The sequence below is a fragment of the Lolium rigidum genome, chromosome 4, assembly GCF_022539505.1.
Source record: "Lolium rigidum isolate FL_2022 chromosome 4, APGP_CSIRO_Lrig_0.1, whole genome shotgun sequence".
Taxonomy (NCBI): domain Eukaryota; kingdom Viridiplantae; phylum Streptophyta; class Magnoliopsida; order Poales; family Poaceae; genus Lolium; species Lolium rigidum.
Window position 1 is genome coordinate 100,578,777 of NC_061511.1, and position 10,618 is coordinate 100,589,394.

General features: G+C 41.8%; 1 long non-coding RNA gene and 1 pseudogene across 1 annotated transcript; both read left to right on the forward strand.

Moving 5' to 3' along the window:
* The first annotated feature begins 409 nt into the window (after window positions 1–409).
* On the forward strand, window positions 410–1,341 carry LOC124705856. The gene is made up of 2 exons (XR_007004172.1): window positions 410–571; window positions 652–1,341. It is a non-coding gene; the product is annotated as an uncharacterized LOC124705856 (long non-coding RNA).
* Window positions 1,342–5,114: 3,773 nt separating this feature from the next.
* Window positions 5,115–10,046, forward strand: LOC124650168 (annotated as a pseudogene).
* The last annotated feature ends 572 nt before the right edge of the window (window positions 10,047–10,618 follow it).

Below are 10,618 nucleotides of genomic sequence, written 5' to 3' on the forward strand. Positions count from 1 at the left end.
GTCATGCAGCTGTGCCAAATTGGAGAACTTCGTTTTAGGTGGAGGCGTGGAGCTCTCAGCTCTGACAAATTGGGAGTGCACTGGTTCCTCTGGTAAATAGATGAATCAGTTATAAACTCTTGCTGCTTCAGTCTTTGTGAACAGAACTAGCAATATTTCATTCGTTTTCATAGGAGGACATGAGTACGATGCTATTGGGAATAGATGTAGATGATATAATTAGAAGGCACCAGGCTATTATCAATAGTAGTTAATTTGATAAGTAGGACCAGCTCAATAGTAGTGAATTTTATAAAACACGTTGCTAGAGGTGTTGAGGCAATATTTTTTGTTTCTTCACTGAGAGCTTAGCAGTTCAAATTCAGATCAGTTGAGTATTTGCAATCCTAATGTACACACCGGTTTGCAATCCAATAAACTTGCAGGGAAAACGATACAAGCTACAAGTGGTTATTACAGAGGTCAGCACTCCTGATGATTGGTGTTATTTGTCATGCTAAGACTGCTAGAAAGAAACATACCCAAATGGGAGCGCATACATCTGCCTTAACTGCTGTGCAGGCAATATCATGTACTCCCTCAGTTGCAAAATAACTTATATCAAGCTTTTTACACATAAATATCTGACATAATACCAAAAAAATTACCCAGGGAAACAAGCTACACATACGAGAAAAAGAGAAGGAAAAAATTGAGGGTCTATTGCTGCAGCAGCTAAAAAGGGTACATTTTTACCTCTATTTATGTTAATAGAAGTATAGCAGGAGTACCAACTCACTGTCTATCCATTGCCTACAGTGTAAGTCATAATTATAACCATCCCCTTAATTATCATGTACCCAGTATTGACATGGTATGTATATGTCAGTTCTTGCATACATTGCTTCGGCCGGTAAAGGGTGTCAAAATTTCATCACTCTGGTGCAGGATACATAATAGGCCGACATGCTCTGCTCTCAAAACTGTATGTATTCTGAATAGCTGAAATCAGTAGCAGGTATAAATGTACTATGCCGCATCTCCTCAAGAACCATGAATGATTATTCTCTTCTCCCTATTGCCTATTGTTTTCTCTCACTTAGAAGAGAATCGGCACATTGTCAGAAGGTGCTCTACTTGGCTAGGAATGTCCAACGTCGAGATGGCGGTGTTCCAAGAACTCCTGTGTGAGTTTTTTGGCCTGAAAAGTTTGAAGTCTGTAATGGTTTTGCCTGAGTGTCTCGGCTTGCTCTTGTGTGAGCACTAACAATCTGTAAATCAATATTTGAGGTTTCTAACAGAGCTTGCCACTCTACGATCTGTAACCAATATGGAAGTGATTTTAGGTGGTGTTTTTTTTTACCTTAGACTATAGATGGTCTGCCAGCAGACATTGATACTTATAAGTTTCGAGATTTTTTTTAATACTACACTCTTCTATTTTTCACATCATAATTACCCTCGCTTCGCCACAGAGAACTATTTCACTGATGGCTACACCATGATGGTATATAATCTTAACACAGAAATTTAGATTGCATTGGTATCCAGAAAAATGAATACAAACTATTCTGGACGCACCTCACAAACAAATGCATAGAAGGATTGGTAATCAGGGCGTAAAATCCTTCTGTCACCCTAAAAAAAAAGTAAAATCCTTCTGTTACCCTGCTGACTGTTTTCTTGACAGCTTTGAGAGAAGAATAAATACTATGTTTTGATTATCCTCTTTTAGTTGTTTGTACCGACCTGTTCCTGTGCTCATGATTTATTTTTTATTTAGAAAAATCAATTTTATCATAGATAAGTGAGATGGGGACTATTTAGGTTGGATTGCAATTTTTTCAGTAAAATAGTATTTTATTGTATTGCACTGAAGTTCTATGTAGGACAATTATGAAAGCTGAATTTCTTGATGCATCTTGGCATGATTTAATTTAGATTCTAATGATTTCATCACATTCCATGTAATTTATTATGCTTTGCACCAGATTGTTTGCCATCTACTCTTTTATCAGCTTGGCTTCAGCGACGCATATCTCAAAAGAGTAAGACAAAACTATAGAAGTGTGTAGCTATTCAGATAAGGTTTGACGCCATAGCTCATAGAAAAGGTCAGGTAAGGTGTAATTATCTTCATAAATTGTTGTCTTTTTTCACTTCACAGATTTCATTGCTACATGTATAATGCAACTACCTTACGTACTGTCACTGGGATAAATGCTACAGCAGTCATGTAATCATGTAATATTATGTACCAAGAAGATCATCTATAATTATCCAGATTAGCCTTCTACATGTATAGAACTATCTAAAAGCATCTTCCTACTATGTATAATTGCCTGCTGTGTTATCTGTATGCCAGATATAACCACTTGCTCTACTATGTTTATTGCAACATAGAAAAAAAAGGTAACAGCACGGGCGCGGCGTGCCGCCGCGCCAAAACTTCCTAGTAACATGTAATCCTCATTCCCTCATTACCATTTAAAACATAAACATTTTCAATAGATCATAGATAGAAAATTAAACTTAACATTTGCAACAAATAAATGGTTGAGCAACAAGTAAGATGCACCATAATAAAAGGTTCAACTAAGAGAATATATGAAAGACATGACAAAACATATTATAAGACTATTACAAGGATGAGCAAATAGCATCATCATAGAATTTAATGAATTAAATTGCTTAGCATGACCAATCAATATACAATAAGTAAATAAGATATCAAATGGAGATGTATCATCTCTTATGTGTATAAGTTTCTCTAAGTGGACCATATCACGAAGATGTTTATCAACAAAGAAACATGTACACATAAAATAGATACATAAGAAATATAACATGATATCCAGGACAAAGTCATGCACTATACCAATAAGAATTTTTGCTTAATAGCATGACCAAAGACTTAATTTTATCTTATTGTACATTCATGAACTTCAACCACAAACACATAAAATACATCATAAATATCAACAAGGGATAGAAGATAGTTGGGATGCTTTGAGAAAGGCAACAAATATCGCAAACGAGGATACAAAAAGAAATAATTTAATTTGCACTTTCATCGATATTGCACATACGAGATGCTTGAGAAATTGATATGCAATAAAATTTCTAGATAGTCATATTTGGCATGAATGAATCATGAGCATGATTTTATATACTACCCAACATATGTGCTCATCTCAATTTACTCATATTTGCATTAAAGATGTTTCATTAAAATCTTTGCAAGTAGCATAATATTTACAAATCAAGAGATTCATGACAAGATGCAACCACACGGTTGGATACTAGAAAAATATGCATGATGAAATACTTGCTACCGAGATAGCATTGTTGTGGATGTAGTATGTATGAGTTCGTTAATCATCCTATCTTGCCTCAAATTACCATGGAGTCACCACTTCTTCCTAAATATGAGACAAGCATCCAATGCATCTCCATTATACCTAACACAAATGTAAGTACAATCAGTGGCGGAGCCAGAAATTAAACTGAGGGGGGTCGAAACCAAGCTCTAATTTTTTTTTGACAGAAAAGAGCAAAATGTATTCAACAAAATAGCTAGGTCCAAAATTGATTCAATTTGCATATTTCATCAAGTACAACAACAAAATGACTACAAAAAACAAGAACACCAAAATAGAGCTACATTTTGATAAGATAATATCATACCATTAAGTTGCATCTAAGCTTGGAAGACGAAATTCCCGCGGAAGATGACCTCTACGGTTGTTGTAGGAATGGAAACGTAGCATAATCTTCTTGTCATACCATGCACTTAGAAATGACCGCTTATCCGGACCTTTGAGAAAATTATGACCATCTAAACGAGTATGGCCTCTCGACAAATATGCCCACCTCATTTTGGGGTATCAAATGATTCAATTGTTCTCCGAATTTCGGGATCGGCAACCACATTTGCTAGTTCAATTTTTTAGAAACATTTGCTTACAACATTGAAAAAGGAAGCAAAATATGAGGAAAGATTTCACAAATACAGAGCTACTAATTAAACACTAGTGATTATAGATATATATCAAAACTCTGGGGGGAGGGGGGGGAATTAACCTCTACGCGTGCCCTCTTGTGTGCTTCTTCAACCTCTGCTGCCTCCTGTTTGATCCAGCGAGCATCCTCGTCGGCGTCCATCGAAGGCAGCGGGGACGAGCCGAGCTGGGGGCAGCCGGGCAGGGCCGACCGGCCGAGCAGAGGCCAGGCGATTGGAGTCGGAGATGGGGCGAGCTGAGCCGCTGAGCAGGGGGAGGCAACTGGAGACGATGGCGGCGGCGGACAGGCGGGGAAAGGCGGCGGCGGGCCGCCGGAACGGGGCGTGGCGACGGTGGGGCTAGGTCGCGTACTCGCGCCGTGCGGGATTGGGGTCTCGCTGTCTCGGCCTCGCACGGGGTTGGAGTCTGCGCGTTGACGCGTCCGCTCTCGTGTACCGCTTGGGTGTCGATTTTTTTTTCCAAAATCTGAGCCGGGTCGACCGACCCTCCTCGACCCGGTGGTGGCTCCGCCCATGAGTACAATATGATTCCCGAACTAATTGAGTCTGAAGTAGTTAGACACACTACATGGAGATTTCTGAGCTCGCCTTTTTATATAGAGGAAATTTCTGATCTTGTCCGGGGCAGACCGCAGTACTGGCCCATTTTTGTAGCCCAACAATCTGAGCACCATGGAAACAAGGCCCGAGCGGGGCAACGCTCGAACCCCTCCCCTCTCTGTGCCTGTGCGCGTCTCTCGCTCCCTCCCCTGGTTCGCTGCGGCTGGAAGCACGCGCCGCCACGCGCCCACGTGCAGCTCCACCTCGTCCTTCTCCGGCGCGGTGCTGCCGACGCTCGGCTGCTAGGCCGCTGCCACTGGCCCGCCTCCTACCCTCCTCCGAGCGACCGTCTGCCGCCGCCCATGAAGAGCTCGAGTGGACGGGCGATGCTCTAGTGGTGAGGACCTGCCTCTAGCATGCTCTCTGCTTGACTCCTAGTCCAGGCTTCCCACTCTGTAGGATAGGTACTTTCTCTCGCTCAAGCAGCCTGAACGCAGAGACCTCCACTCTGCATCGCGCCGCTCGCTGCCGTCCTCCTTGCATCGCGCCGCCGCTGTGAGCTTGCTCTCTCTTCCCGCCTCCCCGTGACCCCCTCGTGCACGCGCCCTTCCTCCTGCCCTACCTCTATCCAGCACGTACAACTTGGAAGGGCGCCACGCCGCCGCTACCAGCGTGAGTGCCCTGTGCTCTTTTACACGAGCTTTATAATTTGTACTCAGAAGCAATGCTAGATAAAGATTGATGTTAATTTGTTCTTCCAACTTTAATTCAATGCATTCGCTCGATAGATGTTTATGCTGTATCTCCCCTGTTAGATTATTGTTCTTTCTTTTCGAACAACGGTAGCTGCGCTGCCCTTTTTATCTCGACAGAGAAAAGAAGAAATTAATTTTGATTGTTTCTTGCAGGAAATTCTGATATAAACTTGCAAGCTTGTTTTATTCTTTCTCGTTTTTAACTCTCAGAAGCTTGGTCTATGAAGTGCAATCTTTTTGCGAGATCTCCCTTCTTTGACTGGTGCCATCAATGTAAAGACGGGTTGGGATTCATCGTCTATGCACCGAGCAGTGCCAGGGTTCCTGCGTCGAGCCCTTATAAGCAGAAATCGCCCCCGGTATTGTGCCTTTCCTCTCTGGCTTGTAGCTTTAAGAGCTTGGATGATCAAGAACCCAGTCGAAGCTCTTTTGCAGCGAGTATAGAAGCCGGTGTATTCATCCTTTGATCGCACTAGCAGTCCGGACATCGAATTTGGATGAGGCCAGAAAGATTACCTTCAGGGAGTGTGTCAGGTTATATGGCCTATCCCAGTCAGTTGGGTTGTTTGCATTGCTTATGCGGTCATTCTTGCCGCATGGAATCACAGACATCCGGTGCTTGATTCACAGCATTGTTGATTACTGCGGGGATGCTGGGCCAGACTTATTTGAGTTGGCACCTATGTTGGTCAGCAGTATGGGTGGGTCGATGACATTGCTACAAGTTTATGCCACAATCATTTGGATTTTTGTAGATCTGTCAATGTTTGAGGATGCTCTTCTCACTTACATTGAGGCCAAGAAGGTTGGAGTTGAGTTGCGAGTGTGCAACTTCTTACTGAAGAGCTTAGTTCAAAAGAAACAAATCCTGCACGCAAGGAGTTTGTTTGATGATATGAAGAGTTCTGGTCCTTCACCAAATGTCTACTCTTATTCAGTTTTGATGAGTGCGTATACCCATGGAGATAAGTTATGCTTGGAGGAAGCCTTCGAGCTTCTTTGTGAAATGGAAGCAAAAGGTGTGAAGCCGAATGCTGTAACCTTTGGTACTTACCTCTATGGGCTTTGCCGTGCCAGACAGGTGACATCTGCATGGAACTTTCTTCAAATGATTTGTCAGAGAGGCGACCCTTGCAACATTTACTGTTTTAATGCAGTGATTCATGGTTTCTGTCACGAGGGTCAGGTTAAAAAAGCAATAGTGGTGTTTGATGCGATGAAGAAGGGTGGGTTTGTCCCAGATGTCCATAGCTACAGCATATTAGCTGATGCGTTATGCAAACAAGGGGATCTGTTGACAGGCTATTACATGCTTGTTGAAATGGCAAAGAATGGAATTGCCCCTACTCTGGCAAGTTACAGTTCACTTTTGCATGGTCTTTGCCGAGCTGGAAATATTGAATGGGCGTTTGAGCTTTTTAAGAGGCTCAATGAGCATGGTTTCAAGCCTGACCACATAGTGTACAGCATTGTTCTTCATGGCTGTTGCCAACATTTGGATCTAGACGTTACCTGTGACCTTTGGAATGACATGGTTCATCATAATTTTGTTCCAGATGTCTACAATTACACTAGTCTGATATTTGCATACTGTAGACACGGGGACCTTGAAGAAGCATTGGGTGCATTTGAGCTCATGCTCGATAATGGGATAAGTCCAAACATTGTGACCTGCACAATTCTTGTCAATGGCTTCAGTAACAAAGGCCGGATTGCTGAAGCCTTCACATTCCTGGATAAAGTGCGCCAGTTTGGAATTTTCCCCAACCTTTGTACATACAGGGTTATCATCAATGGGCTGTTTAAGGTCAACAAATCTGATGATGTATGGGGAATTTTCGGGGATATGATAAAAAGGGGTTATGTTCCTGATACTGTGATTTACAGTATTATTATTGATGGTTTTGTGAAAGCTTTGGATCTGCATGAGGCTTTCAGGTTGTATCATAAAATGGTGGATGAGGGGACAAAACCTAATATCTTTACTTATACTAGCCTGATAAATGGTCTGTGCCATGATAATAGACTTCCGGAAGTTATGACATTGTTTAATCATATGATTGGGAAGGGTATAAAACCGGACATGATTTTATATACGTCTCTAATTGCATGCTATTGTAAGCGCTCAAACATGAAGGCAGCTCTGGAAATATTCAGAGAGATGGAAAAGGAGGGTTTGCCTGCAGATGCTTTTGTTTATACTTGTTTAATTGGTGGGTTCAGTAAAGTACTTGCAATGGATGGTGCAAACATGTTGATGGAAGAAATGATAAATATGGGTCTTACACCTACTGTAGTAACTTATACAGATCTCATAATAGGATACTACAAAACTGGAGATGAGAGGAAAGCTAAGATGATGTACAAGAGTATGATCCAGGCAGGCATTACAACCGGATGCCAAGATGATGTGTATACTGGGCTTTGACAATTGTGAAGATGATTTTCAGGATTCTCCGAAAGATAAGGGTGTAGCATAGGTTTTCACATAGAGATATATTAACTTGGTCAACACAATAATTTCATAATGGTGATGAGCTCTATTAATCAGTCAAGCTGAACCTAGGCCTTTTGGGTTGGTGGTGCTGATGTACTTCATAGCTATTAGGTCCACGAATTGAATGAGAATTTCCAAGGATTGAGCTATTTCTTGTTCACGAGTAAGTGCTGAACCAATACTTACTTTGAATATGACAAAAATGATTGTTGAGATGGAGCCATAACAAAGGTATGCCACCATTTTATAATTATCCTTCTTGTTCAGGGTTTTCAAGAAGTTCCTGTGCAGTGCACTACCTTGAAGTCAAGGTATGATTAGTTTCACAATTATGGTCTTGTATTTCTTATTTGTCTTTGCAAGTTTGGTTGAGTATCAACTGAAAAGTTCACATGCATCGATCAACACCAACTTTGCTGGTATCCCATTCACAGCCACCTTACTAAGGAAGAAAACAGAGGAAAGAAGCTGAAAACCATTACAGGACACCACACACATTGACTGTTATAGTCAAGAATATGGGTCCTTGCAAAATACAACTTCAGCACTATTGCAGACCCACTTCTGTGCATTTTGATATATCCTGGAACCATTTCCTCACGCGGAGAACTAGAATATAATATATTAGGGGGACAAGAGTACTTGTACATCTAGTTGCCTCTTTTTGTCTGCCCTTTTATTGATTCCATTTTATTATCTGATGTTTAAGTAAAAAATGATTCCAGGATGGCAAAGAAGTCCACAAGAAACAGAGTAAATTGCACGAGTATCTAGTGCTGCTACTCCTATGTGATCAATTAGTGGACTGACTTCAGAATATGAAGATGCTAAGGAAGGTCTTTCTGTTTCTCTGTCCTCATTCTGCATCATCTGCAGTGTACATTAACTGATGCATATTTGGCAATGTAGCTTCTTTCATGTATCTAAAGCTAAATTTGGTGCTGCAGATAATTGTTGAGCATGCTCGAGATCCTTTTGCCCCATACGACATTGAAAAGGCTGGGTTCCACTATCATTGACAAAACAGAAGAACCAATTGTTCACCCAGCCCCTAAAGTCCACGCGTAACACTGGCTGTGGTGGCGCGCAGATGTTGCTTCCATAGCGGAGAATCAAAGAGTGCCCTGAACTCCTGAAGGGCGGCATCATCCACCGAGAGCTCATAGGGGAAATCCCCAAGGCTTTGAGAAAGACGAATTCAGCTGCAGATGCTTTTTTCGGCAACTTGCGTTGAGACGGTGCAGGGAAATTGAGTCCTCTCCACGCTACGCCCTGAAATAGAGCCATTCACACCATGGAGGAGCAGAGCCATTCACACCACGGAGGAGCACCCGTATCGTGTTCCACTATCATCATTGAGATAATGAAACAAGCAAACCAACTGTTCATCAAGCTTCCAAAGTACACCCAAAACACTGGTGAATGCTCCAGGTACACCATTTCTTCAAGATGTTGCAGCACGTGGATACATTCATGATAGATAACATGTGCCTGCTATGTTCTAGGGCAAGTACTTTTTTGTAAATAATATAGGTGAGATTTATAGTCTAAATTCCATGGTACATGCCGATTTCTAGCTCATTCCTAACTTAAATATTCATATTCATTTTGCTACTTGCCATTACATAATTAGTGTGTTCAATCTTCACTTTATTAAGGAACCGTTCCAAAAGTCTACTTGATTCAATATAGTTCACTTTATTAAGGAGAAGAAGAAATAAGATCTACATCAACACTCAAGCTTGGGGGAGTTCCCCAGTCTTTTATGCTTTCTAGTTCATCATATCGCTTTTAGTCGTCATCTTTAGTTTGGTTTTGCTTTCATCTAGTAGTTATCAATTCTCTCATAGTTTGGAAAGATCTTAGAGCATTATCATCTATCTTTGTTCAAGTGGTTAATGAAATATAAATTATGGTGTCACTTTTGTCTGGAGATTTATGGGTAACACTCATGCAGATGGGGACAAGAGTACTCGTACATCTAGTTGCCTCTTTTTTGTCTGCCCTTTTATTGATTCCATTTCATTATCTGATGTTTAAGTAAAAAATGATTCCAGGATGGCAAAGAAGTCCACAAGAAACAGAGTAGATTGCACGAGTATCTAGTGCTGCTAGTCCTATGTGATCAATTAGTGGACAGATTTCAGAATATGAAGATGCTAAGGCAGGTCTTTCTGTTTTCCTGTCCTCATTCTGCATCATATGCAGTGTACATTAACTGATGCATATTTGGCAATGTAGCTTCTTTCATGTATCTAAAGCTAAATTCGGCTCTGCAGATAATTGTTGAGCATGCTCGATATCTTTTTGCCCCATACGACATTGAAAAGGTTTTGTTCCACTATCATTGACGAAACAGAAGAACCAACTGTTTACCCAGCCCCAAAGTCCACGCGTAACACTGGCTGTGGTGGCGCGCAGATGTTGCTCCCATAGCGGAGAATCAAATAGTGCCCTGAACTCCTGAAGGGCGGCATCATCCACCGAGAGCTCAGAGGGGAAATCCCCAAGGCTTTGAGAAAGACGGATTCAGCTGCAGATGCTTTTTTCGGCAACTTGCCTTGAGAAGGTGCAGGGAAATTGAGTCCATCTCCATGCTACGCCCTGAAGCAGAGCCATTCACACCATGGAGGAGCAGAGCCATTCACACCACGGAGGAGCACCCGTATCGTGTTCCACTATCATTGAGATAATGAAACAAGCAAACCAACTGTTCATCCGGCTTCCAAAGTACACAACCCAAAACACTGGTGAATGCTCCAGGTCCACGCGCCACTTCCTCCACCTCTCGACCGGGTAGAAGGAGCTCAGCGGCCGTTGGCGTTA